The sequence below is a fragment of the Peromyscus maniculatus genome, chromosome 12 (assembly GCF_049852395.1).
Source record: "Peromyscus maniculatus bairdii isolate BWxNUB_F1_BW_parent chromosome 12, HU_Pman_BW_mat_3.1, whole genome shotgun sequence".
Classification (NCBI taxonomy): domain Eukaryota; kingdom Metazoa; phylum Chordata; class Mammalia; order Rodentia; family Cricetidae; genus Peromyscus; species Peromyscus maniculatus.
In genome coordinates this window covers 84,907,780-84,925,265 of record NC_134863.1, presented here as the reverse complement: position 1 = coordinate 84,925,265, position 17,486 = coordinate 84,907,780, and the positions used below count along the sequence as shown (strand labels likewise).

Below are 17,486 nucleotides of genomic sequence, written 5' to 3'. Positions count from 1 at the left end.
AGTGTGGTGTGGTGGTGGTGGTGGTGGTGGTGGTGGTGGTGGTGGTGGTGGTGGTGGTGGTGTCATTCAAATCAGAATGGTGTCAGCTGCACAGACTAGTGTGTCCTTTGTGCTCTTGTGCCTTGGGCCGTTTGATGGTGCAGCAGTTTCCACAGCACGCCTCTGCTGTTGGCCCTTCCCCTCCCCTCTGCAACTCCCAGCCCACATCCCTCTGGCTTTGTGGATCAGTTACCTCTTGTAATGGAGATGCCACATCTTACACACAGTCCTACTTCACTGGTTTGCAGCTCTGGGCCATCAGATAAGCAAGCTAACGGTCTCAAATCAAAGAAAGCCATCCCACTGAGTGTGTCAGGCACCTGTGTGACTCTGGGACATGGAAACGGCTGACTGCGGTCATTTGGGGCATGCTTGTTTGGTTGGGATTTTCATAGTACTCACACCACCCAAGGGTATTACTAGGGAGCACACAGTCAATGTACTTCCAATACTGGCAGAGGTTTAATTACCTTCTAGATCTATGAGTCTTAACATTTTTAAGAAATGTAAAATCAGCTGCAAATTTATTGTAAATGCCTAGGTTATACACCAGGGTGTCTAATCTCATAGGTCTGAACTTGAATTTAGTTAAATGTCCCAGGTAATTCACATTCAAGGAGTATCTGGCATCTCAGAAGAGGATCTATCAGTATTCATGAGAGAGCCTACACATATGACATAATTGTGAATGATCACTAAAGCACCCATCTTCTGGAAGGTTCTCTTGGGGAGAATCTTCTCACAGATAATTCCCAAACTAAGGAAATGAGCCCCTTTTGAGGTTCAGAGTCCTGAGCAGACCATTGCTAGACACTGTGCATTTTTCCTTCTGGGGAACTGTCCTCCCACCTTGGTCAGATTCTGTTTTGGACAAAACAGGTCAATTCACTGTCTTTCAGTTTCCTCTCTCCTGATGTGCATTCTGAGACACCCATTACATTTATGCACCCTGCGTATAGTCACCTTCAAAGGCAATTGTGGACTAATTCTGATCGAAGGATTCCTACAGACCCCGGCGATCTCTGAACACAACTGTGTGTCTGCCTGTGAGCTAAGTGTGAAACTCCAAACCCGAGTCTCTGATCTGGGTGGGAAGAAGAAGAATCCAGGATGGAGATGGCTCAGTGGCTAGTGCGTTCACTGTGCAGACACGAGGACCTGACTTCAGAGCTCCAGAAATGGGGTTTCTGCAGCCTCCACCCCCTCCTCTGCAGGTACACTGCACCCTAGGCCCCACCCGGTCTCTGATCATCTAGCTGCCTTCATAGCACACAAGAAGAAGCACAGGCTTCAGATGGAAGCAGGGTCATTTCTGACGTAACCTCCTTGCACATCAGCGCTGGACAGTCGGTGCAGGGGGAGCTGCCATTCTTGAGCACTTAGTGGGGTAATCTACAGGGGGTGTCCAGCACACAGTATGGCCACAAGTCAGAGCAGTAGCTTCCTCTCCCACTCCGGACCCCCAGTCTCTTATGAACTCCCAAGGACCCCCAGAGAGCAATGAGAAACTCTAACTCAAAGGACTCCAGGTTCAGGGAGAGACCCTGCCTCAACGTACAAGGTAAAGAGCAATTGCAGAGGTCCCCTTTGTCACCTTCGGGCCTCCTGCACACACAAGTGCATGTCTACACATGTGAACACACATGTACACCACACAAATACACATGCAGAAAAGAAAAATCTGAGACACTTTAAAGTGGCGACGCTTCATTTCCCACAGGCCTCTTCTGTCCATTGGACAGATTGTCAGTCTCAAAGGGACGTCAGAACAAGTTCAGGTTGAGGAGAATGGGAAAAAAGTAAATGGTGTTGGGTTACACAGGCAAGGTGCATGTGCCGGGTAGATAGCTGCTGAGTCTCTGGGGAGAGATCTGAGAGCACTTCCTCATGTCATGTGACCCCATCCTGACCTCCCAGGTCCCCAGCAAAACCAACAAGCACTACTGCTGCACTCAGCCCCAAATTTCAACAAAGTTTTCTGTCCAGAACAGCTCAAGCTACCCTCTTTTCCATGCAATTGGTGCCCCCTAGTGGCCGAGTTGACCTTCCCTCCAGTTGAAGTCTGAAGTCAAAGTCTGGCTTGGCTACAACCAACTCTGTCCTTGGATTTAGAGTTTCCCAATGCTTTCTGGGGGTTCTTGTGAAATCACCAGAGACCGAGGATCAGGAGTGGGAGAGGAAGCTATTTTTATGACTTGTGGTCATACTATGTGCTAAACATCCCCTATAGATTATCTCATTAAGTTCTGCAAGAGAATGGTAAATACCCTTGCATCGACTTTCCAGAGCTGGTGTGCAATGAGGTTATGTTAGATGTCTGAAGCCAGATGCTTAGAGACTTGGGACTCCTGGAAGGCTACCCTGCCTTCATCTGAAGTCCATATGAAGTCTTCTCATATGCTGTGAAGGCAGCTGGATGAGCAGGAACTGGGTAGGGGCCTGGGGGCTGCAGTGCCCATGCAGAGGAAGGGACAGAAGCTGTCCCACTCGTCTTCTTGGGTTCATCTTCATCAAATCAGCAGAGGGTTGCCAGATGCGGCCCTCTTGCCAAAGTACCCGATGCTTTGCCCAATCCTGAAACCTCCTGTGGATGGCCCCATGCAACCAGAGCAGCTGAGAGTCCTCAAGACTCAGTTTCTCTCAGGATACCCTTGGCTTCATTCTGTGTTTAGAGCCCAGAGCTGTTTTCTTCTCCTTTTAGAACAAAACAAACAATATCCCCTCTGCCCACAGAGATTTGACATCTTCCTTTCAAAAACATTTGTTCTACTTTTTTGTATGTGTCTCTGTGTGTGTGCTGTGTCTGTGGGCGCCAGAAGAGGGTGTTGGATCCTTTAGTTCTGGAGTTCCAGACAGTTGTGAGCTGTCTAGTGTGGGTGCTGGGGTTTGAACTTGAGTTCTCTGGAAGAACAGGAAGTATCCTTAACCTCTGAGCCATATCCACAGCCCCAGAGGCTTGGTCTCCTCTTCTCTTTCCTGCATTGCTTGTCACAGGGGTAGGACCGTTCCTCACAGCCCTCCGGACTCTGCTGTCAGTGTCTTTATCAAATTGATGTTCATGTAGAAACACACACCAAGCTGATGCTGTCAGCAGCAGAACCTGCCTGCCTTTGGACGGAACCACTGCTCTCGAACCACAGACCTTGCGGATCTCTAATATGGAACTTCACTCAGCTCACCTGGGACCAGAGGTGGGGACCACGAAGTCGTGGGGATGTGACATGGTGTGGAAAGCAAAGATTGTATAGCTAGAAATAAATCCAAATGACAAGTGATGTGTGCAAAACCTTGAGGTTTGGCACAGTGTCCTGAGAGTCTACTTCCGGGGGAAAGATGTTCTTATGAAGAGAAGATGCTAGGCAATGAGCTAGGCTGATTACACACTGAAGACACAGGTGTGTGTGAGGGTGAGGGCAGCTTGGTACCCATCATGCTTAGCTCCGGCTGGTTGGTGGGACAGGAAAATGGCCAAGATGGCCTCTGGGCATGAGGAGACCACAGCCTCACTGAGAGTCTAAGAGCCTCTCCTGCCAGAGTCCCCTGAGCGGAACCAGTGAGTTAGATCAGCAGGCAAGGTCTCCACTGACAAACTTGACCACCTGAGTTTGAACCCTAGAACCTACATGGGGGAAGGAGGGAACTGACTCTCACAAGCTGTCCTCCCTGTGTGAGCTGTGGCAGGCACCCTCCCCTCCCCAAATTAAATTAACTAACTTAATTATTTTAAGATGAATACAATGAGTCTCCGAGTGTCTAATGGATATAGGGTAACGGAGAACTGAAACATGTTGCTGGAATTGTGGCCCCTTCTGTTGGCACAAGGCGTAGGGAAGTTGGAACTAGCCTCAGGTAGGCACTTGCCTCTCCTGACACTGACCAACCAACCTGGAAAGCCACAGCTTGGCATCAGAAGAGGCAACTAAGACTGAATTTTAAGGAGACAGTGAGAGGCGTTTTCCCGAGTACTGTGTAGCAGGGGATCTGTATGAACGGTGTATCTTTTGCTCATCTGTATTTGGTTAAAGCCAGGCTGCTTTTTGCTTTACAGGGTCACAGATCTAGTGTCACAAATGAGCGGCATAGACAGAATGAGGTCGGGAGGGAGCAGGGCAAGAAACCGGAAGCAGTGACACCAGCCATGCTGAGCATCCAGTCAGAGGACACTTCACTGACGGTCCAGGCGCCGAAACTGAAGCCCATGTAAGTATGAATTCCTAAACCTCAAATAGAACCGACTTAATGAAGAGCAAGAGTGATCACCAGCAGCAATAATCAACTAGAACCACCACAGAATTCCAGGTTTGTGTAATCACCGGATGTGGAATTCACAGGAACACGAGTGAGCATCAGGAGGGTAGCAGCGTGAGCTCACACGGAGCAGTGCCCAGCACCCGTGAAGCCCAGCATTTGCTCAGTACGCACAATGCCCACCACTCACACTGCTCCTCATGCACGATGCGGACATGAGAAAGTTGCACGTTTACCAGTGGATCCTCAAGTTCAGGGATCACTAACAGCTCAAGACACAAGAATTTCACCTGCTCTCTTTGTCCTTTCTCTTCAGGTTAGCAAAGCCGCTCCCCCAGGCTTTCAGAGCACTGAGTATTAAAGGACTCCGATTTATTATAACGCTTTCAACATTCTGTGTGTGTCTGTGTGTGTGTGTGTGTGTGTGTGTGTGTGTGTGTGTGTACACATGTGCATGCACGACTGTGCCATTTCTGTATTAGACTATTCTATCTTGCTCTGAACCATTTTTTTATGTTTCATTTGAGCTTGTATCTATATTTCTCCATATTGACCAGCCACTCACTACTTGGCTGAAACTTTAGTTTCCTCCAAGAAGCCTAAGTACAGAATGACACAGGGTGGAGACATCATCCTCAGATTTATGCTAAACAAGAAAAGGAGGAGCATGGGTCACCTTCTCCCAGAGTGCCTCACTAAGCTGTGTACAGTCCTGTCTCTGTAGCAAAGATTGGCAGACAACCCACAGGACCGAGAATCAATTCCAGAGTTGCATATCCACAGACCACAATGTTGGTGATGGGTCAGGAACATCAGCTTTGTGGGGTTTCCCAGAGCAGTAAGAAATGGAATCCAAGGCTTCACCACCACACTGGGAAGGGTTCAGCAAAGAGCACAGTCACTGCCATGATGTGAGGGAGACTTAAGGAGAATACACCACTCATTCTTTAAGTATCTCAGGTCTCAACCTTCTTAATCCCAGAAGCATTTCCCAGCCACCATCTACCCACTCACGGTCCCTGTTTTTGTAAAAACACACAAAGCAGAACCATTTCTGGGAACCCAGAAGAAGCAGATTGTTACCACATAGCTGCAAAAATTATTGCAATTTTTCAAAGCCTGTCTCTGTAGGCAGTATGGCCAATATTGCCTTTGTTTAAATAAGATGATGCAAATCAGATGCAGATTATTAAGCTTTTGAAAATGCCTAGCACACATGAAAGATGTTTGCACAATGAGGCACTATGAGCGCTCTTATTGATGACAGCTTTGCAGTTAAGTATGTGTTCACTAAATATGGTAACAAATGAGAACTAACAATAAAAATGAGCTCCAAGGGAGTTGCCACAGCATGAACTGGACGGACTAGTGCTGGGCTGGGCTTTAGGTCTTGGCATGGAGAGCCTCATCATTCCAGAACATTCTTGATTTCCAAGTTTTCTCTGTAAAACAAAACAGAATAGTTTTAGAGTAAATGATTCATAAATCCACTGATTTGGGCAAAGTAAGTCATTGTATTGGCTCATTCAAGAATCCAGGATCACTCTCTGGTAGGTGGTATCTTACTGCCCATTGGGTATAAATCAAGACTTCCTTCATGTCTCCCAAGTATATACAATCTGTTCAGGATACACTGCTTGTTTGTTTATTTATGTACCAGCATGCCTTCCTGATTCCTTATTCTTCATTAATATTAAGCCTATCCCTTTATAAATGTACAAATCTTCCACTTCACATATTTATAACCTTAACTTTAAAGATCTGACTTTAAATAATTATTAAAATGTTCCCCAATATTTAATATTAATATAATTTCATAATTTATATACTGCCTTCATCATTTACATTAATCATTTATAAAATAAAATGTTGCCCTTGTTTGATTTATTTTATTGGAAATTGCTCCTTGATTCTTACCTTCATGGACATGTTGATTGTCTGATAGTTTCTTTGAATAAAAAGATCCTTGTGTTCTACTGTAAGGGGGAAGCAAACTGCCCTGATTATTGCCCTTTTCTAATTCACACGCAAATATTGTTTATAATCAATTTGCAGCATTCAAGGGATTCTCCAGTCTGTAATCTCAGACTTTCTTCATTCCTCTTGTAATTCAGTCCCCAAGTCCTAAGAACTATGTCAGATTTATACCAACAACCCCACTCCTGGTTCAAATTTTCTTATTATCTGCATTCTTTGTTGCTGTGAAAAGAAGCAGCTTAATAGACAAAAAGCTTATTTTGGTTCTTGATTTAAGGGAATATAGTCCATGGGGCGAGCATTGTGTCTGCTCCATGGTGGTCAGAGCTGGTGGCAGCTACTTGCTCACATCTTAGCTGACCAGGAAAGAGAAAGACAAGTGCTGCTTGTGCGAATATGAGCTTCCTTTAAAAGATATCTCCATGGATTCCGGTCTACATCCCCTCCAGCTGCTGCTCTGGTTGTTTATTATCTCTGTGCATTCGATCACAGCTATTTCAGAATTACACACACCCACTTACCTTCTCATTGGGTATTCTTTTTGACCTACCCCATTCAGGATTTTAGAAACTTGTTTGGTGAAGGTCACCTACATAGCTTCCATTTGACTAAAATCAAACTGAAACTTTCACGATCTAAGCAAATTTCTTCTATTTTTCACAAGAATTCTTATTTTTTCATAATAATGATGATTACTCTCATCTTTTCCATTTGTCTTTAAGTGAAGGCATTTGCTTGATGGTACCCTGTGTCCCTAGTGGTTCGGGCTGCTCTCTCCCATCCTTCTTGAAGTCTTCATTGGAGTGCACCAGTCATTTTTTTATACTTCCTTCAAAGCTGAGTTTCAACCATCTCAACCCCTGAGGCATGTCTCAAGAGTCCCAATGTCCCATATCCTCAAAACATACAATGGGCAGTTGTAGATGAAATTCTAAACAGTCCTAGTAAATAAGAAACACAGAGTCAAATACAGAGGTAAATAGCCAAAGAGATCAGAGAGTCATGACTACCTTATCTTACCACCTCTCCACCTTGCTTCCCCAGAGAGAGACCTTCTTCCTGTGTGACTTGTGTTTTATTGCCTTCCTATTCTGCCTTCTCATTGGCTCTAAACCCAACCACATGACTTCCTCATCACTGCCTGTCTGTACAGACTTCCAGGTCTCTATGGTTGGTATTGGGATTAAAGGCTTGTCTCATCACACTTGGCTGTGTCCTTGACCACACAGAGGCTCTGCCTGCCATGTGATCGGATTAACAGCGTGGGCTACTACCGCCTGACTGCTGTCCCTGTCTCACTATGACCTCTGATCTCTAGGCAAACTTTATTAACATACAAATAAAATCATATTTCAGCACAAATAAAATATCACCATGGGCAGTCCTTGACCCACTTCTCTTCCTTAGTTATTCCCTAGGTAGCACTCTCCACTGCTTACTTTAAGCTATCATGTTGATGACTCGGCAATGTGCATGTCCATCCTGAACCTCTCTCTAAACTTTAGATTCTTTTTCCAACTTGTCTTGACACCTCCACTTGGATGTCTGAAATACATCCAAACAAACTTATGGCATACTGCTCTAACTTCCTGTTATTTACCATTTCTTTGCCTTTATGTTTTGTTTGCTCTCTCTCTCCTCCTGTGTTATATGCTTCTTTTTTGCAATTGGCCAAACTGAGAACTTTTTCACAAACTACTTGCCCGTGATAGATGTAAGTTGATAGAAATAAAGAAGGTGCATTTTCAATGCACCTGAGAAGCATCCTCTCTGCAGAGGTTTTTAAGTTATTTATAATTGTCACTGTGTATCTATACATGGCATTCTTCATTCACAGACATAGTCTACTCACTCCTGAAGGAAGCCTACCTAATGGATCGGCTCTTGACAAGGGAATATGTATCATGGGTCAAGATCGATGCTGCTACCCCACATGTAATGTAGTCTTCAATGGAAAGTCAATGGAGAACAGAGAGCAATGGAAAATTACAAGTTAAAAAACACAATGATCTAAAGGCCAATGAAATTTACTTGAATGCCAATTTTCTGCCCTGGAGGAATAATTTCCAAGGAGCCAAATTTAGCAAGAGAGATTTGAAAGGCATTGAGCAAGAAGTTCAGAATGAAATACACCAGGCATGACCTCAGAACGCTAGTCAATAATTGTACATTTGCATTTTAACTCTTCCTCATTATTACCAAAGGTGAGTTCCAAAGGAAAGCTCCCTGATATCTAAGATGTGAAACACTGTTTGTCTGCTTGCCTGCTGATGAGTCCAAGGCTCAGCGCTGTAACACTGGAGCAGTGGAACCTATGATCTCTGCTAGGTGAGAGAAATAAAATGCTTGGTAGAAGAAATTGCATTTCCAATGTTGAATGAACCCTTTTCCCTGAGCAAAGAAATGAATTAAGGTTGGCTACACCCTGCAGTGTTGATAACAAAACTGTGGTCATTATTAATGTTGTCCCACAAGGATTTAACACTTGCATGTTTCAGCACACAGGTTTCTAGTCTGAGTTAGCTGGCATAAAGACTTCCTGAGCACCTGATGCATAGGAAAGCATGTTGCCTGAATTGACCCAAGTCTTACAACAATCCCATGGGATAGGTATTCTTACTACCGATAAAGAAACTGAGGCTTAAAACAATTAAGCATTTTGCCCAAGAGGTAGAGGTTGGGTTTGAACTCATTGTCTGCTTGAGTATTTGTGTATTTCAGCCACTCCAGGGATGGTTCATTACATCTAAAGGAAGCAGAGCACAACTGTCCACAAGGGGCAAAGCATGTTTACACACAGTGCTCAAGGATCGACTCAGGAGTCCAGGAGAACTTTTTGTTTAGCTGACAGGGACTCCACAAAAGTTTGACTTATCAAGTGAAATTTTATTGATCAGGGTTGTCCGGCAAAAGAAAACAAATAAGGGGTGTGTGTGTGTGTGTGTGTGTGTGTGTGTGTGTGTGTGTGTGTTTGTGTATGTGTGTCTATGTGTCTGTGTGTGTGTGTGTGTGTGTGTGTGTGTGCGCGCGCGCGCGCGCATGTGCGCGCGCACGCATGTGGGACTAGCTCACGTTATGTTAGAGGTTAACAAGTCCAAGTTCACAGTATGAGTACATTTGCTACTTTTCTTGTTGCCCTAAAAACAAACTAACAAACTGAAACACAGGCCAGAGGAAAGGTTCCTTGTGTCTCCTGGTTTCAGAGGGTGTGGTCCATCCTGTGAGGGAACATAAGACCCATAGAGAGCATTTAAGATCCAAACACCATACTGTAAAATGTTCTTCTCTCACCATGAGTTAACCTCACCTTAAACACTTCCAGATTGATGCATAAAATTTACTATCACAAGAAAATAGCTTGAGTGAATAATTTGAGGTTAGACATCAAAGATGCCACCCATGGTCTCTCCCCAGTCAGCATGACCAAGCCACATGCTGTCCTTTGTGAAGCCATAGGAAGCATCCACCACCCTCAATGGAGAGGACATCCTGTTCTGCATCTGGCAGAAGCATAAAGTGACCTCAGATGCTTTCATGTCTGTTCTTTTGAAAACTGATGCTTCAAATACATTTTTTTTAAAACAAGCAGCAATATTCTACTGTTTACTGCATATGGGAAGCTGGTCACACAGGAAGCCATATTAGTTCCTAAACTTAGCTAATGGAGACGATTTTCCTGGTCCTTTATTTTCATTATTTCAACTATGGTTTGGCTCCCTCTATGATGAAACACTGATTCTAGAAGCTATTCATCAATAGGAGACAGTCTGTATTTGAGCTCATCCTGGGATTGCATTTTAATTGTCTCTTTCATTTTAGGAGCTCCCTGACTGCCTCTGGAATTATTCTTTTTATCCCCCATCACCTGCCTATGTCCAGACCCTGTACTTGGCATCACTGAGAACCAGCTGAGTTACCCAGAAGGACGTCATTTTGCTCTGGGGCAAAGGCCGTTTCATTGTCTGTTAGGGTAAGATGCATGTTCAGGTGGGGATGATAGGGAAAGGCCCAGGCGCAGACTATGTGCCGGCAGAGAGCTTGCAGCCAGGACACCGTGGGTTTAAGGAATTCACCCGAGTCAGCCATTTCCCCCTTGTCGTCCCCATTTTCACACTACTTGTGAGCTGCCAATGGCCCCCTTTTGGACCCTTCGAAGGAACAAAACACTGTCAAATACTTTCCAGTCATTGGTTGTTTTTCTTATTCATCCCCTGTCAAAGGACTGAGAACAATTATCTGAGGCCAGGGACACTCGAACCCACCACCGCTGATAATGTTGCCCCTGCTCCTCACCTAGTCAGCTGCAATGTTTTAATCAACAGACTATATTCCTGGTATACAGCGGCATTTAGATTTTTCATATGGTTACAAGGAAAAACACAGATCTCTCTAGCGATCATCAAGGCTTGAAACCTTCATGTGAGAATTTGAGCAAGGCTTAAAGCAATGTTTCCCTAACTTGGGACTTGGGACACCCCAAGAACACCTCTAAGTAACCTGGTTAAGAAATAAAACATTGAAAATTAAATGTCATTGTGAGACAGTACTTGATTTGATAGAATGTTAAATCCTAACAGATATGTGGTGATATATTGTATATCAAATAAAGCTTGCCTGAAGATCAGAGAGACAAAGGAACAAGCCACTGCCACTTCTCACCTCGCCAATTCCACGAATCCTGTTTGAATGTCTCTGCATTCTCAGCTGAAGGGGTTCCTCTCAGCCAAAAGGCTTCAGCTGAAAGAGCCTAGCCAAAAGGCCTCTAGCTAAAAAGGCTTCCTCTGTCTCCTCACGCCTTATGTACCTTTCTTCTGTTCAGCCATCACTTCCTGGATTAAAGGCATGTGTGCTTCCCAAGGACTGGGATTAAAGTTGTGTGCCACCACTGACTGACCTCTATGTTTAATAGTGCCTTGTTCTGTCCTCTGATCTTCAAGAAAGCTTTATTTGATACACAATATATCACCACACAGATATGGGGGCCCCTAACATGTCATGACAATGTGTAGGCCTATTGTCCAAATAATTTATAACATGAATATAAAATGTGCAAATGCAGAATCCTAATGCAAATGCAAGAGCAAAACCTTCCTAGGGGCAGGTCACCGTGGATTCCATCGGATGAAGCCATGGAGCCACAGGATCATCTCGTCCTTCCTAAGACTCTGCAGTGACAAAGCATCTCCTCCCCCCACTGTCTACTTCCCGATGCGCAACTCTTGATTAAAGTCAACGTTCGGATCAAAAGCATTTCTCTGACCCCAAATTAGAGAACTCAAGTTCCTCTGGCATGACAGGTTTTACAGTCGAGGGTGGGAAAGGATTTGCTTGTGTCTTCACTGAGACACCAGGGTCCTATCCACCCAAGCCATCCAGTCTGCTGTCAGTACTCCAAGGATGCAGAGCTGTATTTGATGAATACCTGGGTTCCAAGTTCCCGTCCCTCCCCTGGTTTGTGGGCTGAGCCACATAGTTGACTGCAGATTTTCACCCTAAGAAAAACTAAAAGTTCTCATCAACTGATGCTGGGGAAGACAGGGGCCCGGTGCCTCTTGCTTGTTTGTGATCTGGTAAATTTAAGTCTAAAGAACCTCTGATATTAGAAATAGAATGTTTATATTTTATTTATTTTTAAAGATTTCTTTTATTTTTATTTGTATATATGTATGCCTGTGTGCCCCCAGAGGGCACAAGTGGGTCGGTACCAGATTCCCTGGAGCTGGAGTTACAGGCTGTTGTGAGCTGCCGGATGTGGGTTCTGGGAACTGAACTTGAGTTCTCTGCAGGAACAGCATGTGATCTTAACCACTGAGTCACCTCTGCAGTACCTACGTTTTATTTCTTACAGGAGGCACACCCAAAGGACTTCCAGTGAACGTATTACAGAGATACCTACACATCCATGACCATAGCTGCACTATTGATGATACTAGAAAAAGAACCAGCCTTGCTGTCCAAACAGATGAAAGAAAGAGATTGTGAAACATGGTACATACACAACATGGAATTTTAATTCAGTCATAAGGGAAAATAAGATTATAACATTTACAGGTAAATTGATGGAACTGGAAATCATTATGTTAAGTGAAATAATCCAGACTTGAAAAGACAAATACTACATCTTCTCTCTCATGTATAAAACACAGATTTAAAATTATGTGTGTATGTGTGTGTAAATGTGTGTATGTATATGTGTTCACGTATGTGGTATTGTGTGTATATGGGATGTCTTAGTTAGGGTTTCTATTGCTGTGAAAAGACACCACGAGCACAGCAACTCTTACAAAGGAAAACATTTAACTGGGGTGGCTTACAGTTCAGAGTTTCAGTCCACTATCTTCATGGTGAGACATGGTGGCATGCAGGCAGACATGGTGCTGGAGAAGTAACTGAGAGTCCTATATCTTGACCTACAGGCAACAGGAAGTGGTCTGAGATACTGGGCATGGCTTGAGAATATAGGAGATCTCAAAGCCCGCCTCCACAGTGGCACACTTCCTCCAGCAAAGCCACACCCACTCCAGCAAAGCCACACCCACTCCAGCAAAGCCACACCCACTCCAGCAAAGCCACACCCACTCCAGCAAAGCCACACCTCCCAGTAGCACCTCTCCCTCCGAGCTTATGGGGGTCAAATACATTCAAACTACTATAGGGGGGGGTGTGTGAAACCAGAAAGGGAATCATCAGAACGGAGTAAGAGAGAGGGAAGGAAGGACTTGCATTCGTGTGACATGAAAAGAAACTGTCAGAGGGGCTGACAAAGCCAGTAGAGTGGCATGCAGGCCGGAGGAGAGCAGTGTGGGAGAGGGCAGGCTGGAACAAAGCATGATTACGCCATAGTGAGGGCTGGCAGGATGCCTCAGTGGGTAACAGCACACGCTTCACAAGGCAAAAACCCAAGTGGCAGGCGAGAACTAACTCCACAAATTTGTCCTCTGACCACACACACACAGATACACATGCAACATTAGTAACCTAAAAAGAAAAAGAAAACACTATAATGAAACCAATTGCTTTTCATATTAACTTAAAGAGTTAACTTTTAAAAAGTGGTAACCGTGTCAATGAGGTGAAGAATATGCCAACTGCCTGGCATTATCCTTTATTCCACGATATCGAAAAATACCTCCCTGTGGCCTATCAGCATGGAAACTTATTTATCATCTGAAAATAAAAACTTAAACTAAAAAATAAAAATTGTATTTTAAAAGCTCCCAAATAAATAAATATCATGAGCAAAATTAAGTCATGATTTAGAAAAGATAAGCATTCTAACTCGGCAGCAGCCTCAAGAACATAGGGGAACAAGAGCCTTTGTGACCTACCAGCTGGCGGCCCTCTCTTGTTGATTTTGGCATCCCATTCTTTATTTGCTAGCAAATTAATTTGGGTAGTGATCCCTATCATGAGTCTTTGGAATGGCTTGCTGGGCTGATTTTATTACAAGAGGCCCAGTCTCTGCTGCCTGCAGCATCCTTTTCACGAGGAGCCAGAGCTGGCAGAGGGGCTGCCCGGTCTGCACAAGGTCGATGAACCGGAGAAGCTAATATCTTTTATCTGAAAGAACAACACAGGTGAGTTCCAGCCCCAAATATTTCCTCTGCTCCTCAGCTTTGGAAATTCTGCATTGGCGTACCCTGGCATTTGCCAATGGGGCTAAGAACTGACGCAGAGGGGAATCTTGTCCTTGGAGCTCGGCTTCTTTCCTCAGGGTCGCTGTTTTCTGGTGAATTGCCTCTAATGCCTGTTCCCAGTCTCCTCAGATAGTGCCCTTGGCTCTCTGACACTTCTTTCCTCAGTGAGATAGCTCATTGCCTTCCAATCTCTTGCTTGTCAAACCGTGTGTCCATATCCCTGGGGCTAAACCACTTATTCCTGGGAAACTTCTAGGCGAATGTCACAGCTGAGGATATTGGGAGAGTACGCAAGAAACAATTGACTTTCCCAAACTCTAAGACCATCCCCCCGATACGTGACACCCTAGCCAAAAAGGATATTTGGGTACAAAAAGGAAACAAGAAAATGAGCTGGGAATAAAGCTATAAAATAATATTGTTTAGATGATTTATGTTTTGAGGTTGATTTAAACAAATATGTATTCATCCCAAAATAAAAAAATGTCCCATCCACATCTGATATGGCAAATCTATAAGTTTATTGTGGTTATTACAGGCGCATGGATGACTCAAAGGCAGTTGCATCTTTGAAAAGCCCACCCCAGCGTCGGTGATCACTACAAAAGCTGTATTTCAGGAGCTCCCTGTCCAACTTTCAAGCAGCCCCAACAGTGAATCTTCTCTCTTCAGCAACTCTTGTAGCCTTTGGGAGGGGTCCTGTGCACCATGGACTTGGTGAGCTTCTAAAGCGCCGTAAGTTTCATGAGCTTCCTGGGTACTGTATGCTTCCTGAGTCTCAGGTATAGATGTAACCAACTGTCTTATTAAATAAGAAACACAGAAACAATGCAAAAGAGAAAGCCGAGAGGTCAGAGCTCAGAGCTAAAATCTCACCCTTCCGCCTGCGGTGTCCCAGCTTCCCGAATGAGAGTTCTTCTTCCTGTCTGTTCGTCTATTTAAAGTATTTTGTTCTGCCTTCTCATTGGTTGTAAACCCAAACACGTGACTGCCTCGTCACTGTCTGAATGTACAGCCCCCTAGGTCTTAAAGGCATATGTCTCCAATGCTGGCTATATCCCTGAACACACAGATATCTATGGGATTAAAGGCGTGTGCCACCACCGCCACACTCTTGCTATGGCTCTAATAGCTCTGACCCCCGGGCAACTTTATTTATTAACATACAATCAAAATCACATTTCAGTACAATTAGATTACCACCACACTCAGGAGTCTCTTTCCTCCAAGGAGAGACGGTCTCCACTCCTAGGAAACAGCTGCACAAAGGTACCTAAGGTGTCCTCCGCACGCACGCACGTCCCTGCAGGTATTTTGCTAGTGGAGGGGAAGTGGTTTGGGCCACCAGTTAGCATTAGCTCACTTCCCATAGGCTTGTTTGCGGTATACTGCTTCAGTGATTTCTGTTTGAAATTAAAAGGAACTGAGAACTCTACATACAGCCAATCAGAAATATCAGAGTGGAAAAGTTCATTCAAATCAAGTATTTAAAGACAGTTAACATCGAGATGAAGTTTAGACTTTCAAGAAAAATTTTGAAGGACATTGAAATGGGCAGGTGACTGGGTGTCCTGCCCAGGGTGCTGTCTGCAGGGGTGACCCAGGGTGCTGTCTGTCTGCAGGGGGTGGCTGGGCGTCCTGCCCAGGGTGCTGTCTGCAGGGGTCTGCTTTTCTTACCTGAACACTCCAGAAGAAAGCTGACTGTAATGCACTTGAGTCTTGTCTTCCAAACATAAACACACTGTTCTCGGGAGATGGGTCCTTGATTGTTGCCCCAGGAATGTGAAGTCATCTAGCTTTTAATTTTGGTTGATTAATTAATTAAACAAATAAATAATCTATTTGTTTTTAGACAGGGCCCCACTATGTAGCCCTGGGTGGTCTAGAACTTTTTGTGCAGAGCAGGCTAGCCTCAGACTCACACACATGTACCTGCCTCGGCCTCCTGAGTTCTGATTTTCTGTGTATGAGATTATTTGATTTGATTGAGGCTTCATAATAGTTCCCTTATTAACTAGTGATTCATTTGTCTCTGTCTCTCTGTATCTCTCTGTCTCTGTCTCTCTTCTTCTTTGTCTCTCTGTCTCTGACTCTGTGTCTCTCTGACTGTCTCTCTCTGTTTCTGTGTGTCTTTCTCTGTCTCTCTGTCTCTCTCTCTGTCTCTCTCTCTGTCTCTGTCTCTCTCTCTCTCTCTCTCTCTCTCTCTCTCTCTCTCTCTCTCTCTCTCTCTCTCTCTCTCTCTGTCTCAGGCTGACTGCACAGGAGCCTAATTTTGCTTTGATAGAAGTTCAGGTCCTCTAAAGCTGGGGTGGACTCGCTTGCTCTAACCCATCCAGAGGCTTGTGCCCAAAGATCAATGTGCTGCTAAAGGCCAAGGCCTTCTTTGGACCGTGAGCTAACAAAGCCCTACACACCTGCTCAGCTTTATCCATGAGGATCAGAGTTCTGTGTTTATTTCCTTCATGCTTATCTTTGTTTGGGCTTTTTTAATCAGATTAAAGAGTCCCCATCTGTTTTCCCTTCACTTCCAGTTTTTGTAAACAGTCAGCACTGAATCCTGCTCTCTAGTTGGTGTTTTTAGGATAGGTTTATGTATTCTGCTGTCAAGGTTTGCGTTGCTGTAAAATGAGCTAAGGATTTCTACCACCCTCTTCTCACCTTACAATGGGTTCATATATAATATTTGATGGTTTAATGGTTTATGTTGAGCTTATATTTCTTTTTAATTTTGCGAAGTTATAATTGCTGTAAAATTCCAGCCTAAGATTTGAATCTATGGGGATCACAGTGTCTAAGCACCCACTATGTCTTGCACTTAGTAGGCCCTTTATCATTCCCTGTGTTCTTTTTGTTCTACTCATTTTTTTTCCCGGAATAATCTTACCAAAGGCTTGCACATTTCATCAATCCTTTCAAATGCTAGCTTTGACTTTTCACTGTTCAGTTTCCTCCATTGATTAGATTAGATTTGCTGTTCCCTGTCTTGCCTGCAGCAGAGAACAGATCCCTAGGCTGCTTCAAATGTGGTCTTCTTAACATCACTATTCAAACACCAGAGACGGTCAAGGTCAATGGACATTTGGAAAAGGAGGCTTTTCATTCTGATTAGTATTTGATGAAAATTACATATTCACCAGTGGTGGTTTGAATAGGATAGGACATAGTTTACACTGGAAATGTCACATCTGACAAGGTCAATAATAAAGCAGGAGGGTGTGCCTTGAGACTGTGAGCATATATTTAGCCAAGTAATAAAAATGCCCATTTTCTGAATTCATTTATTGAATATTCATCTTAGTATGTATGTAGTATTTTCAGGGTAACAGAGGTAAACTGGTGAACAAGTCCAACAGTCTATGCCCTCCTCAACCTTGCTTTTTAGTAAAGGAAACAGATAAATAGGAAAATTAAAATGTTATATGATTTCTGACGGATATAGAGGATGTAAAGAAAATGTATATGGGGGTCTAAAGGCAGTGGGCCAGACACTTTAGACTCTTTCTTTGTGTTAATGGATATCTGGAAGTGAACCTGCTGTAGTGATTTGAATCCCCCATGAATCTCATATTTGAGTAGCCGGTCCCC

At 44.1% G+C, this 17,486-nt stretch overlaps 1 long non-coding RNA gene across 2 annotated transcripts; it reads left to right on the top strand.

Moving 5' to 3' along the window:
* Positions 1-71: 71 nt before the first annotated feature.
* Positions 72-12,420, top strand: LOC143268171 (uncharacterized). Of its 2 annotated transcripts, XR_013043890.1 has the most exons (6): positions 72-1,253; positions 3,034-3,230; positions 4,088-4,239; positions 8,469-8,592; positions 10,084-10,234; positions 12,113-12,420. It is a non-coding gene; the product is annotated as an uncharacterized LOC143268171 (long non-coding RNA). The 2 variants fall into 2 exon arrangements; XR_013043889.1 differs by having other exon boundaries at positions 72-3,230.
* The last annotated feature ends 5,066 nt before the right edge of the window (positions 12,421-17,486 follow it).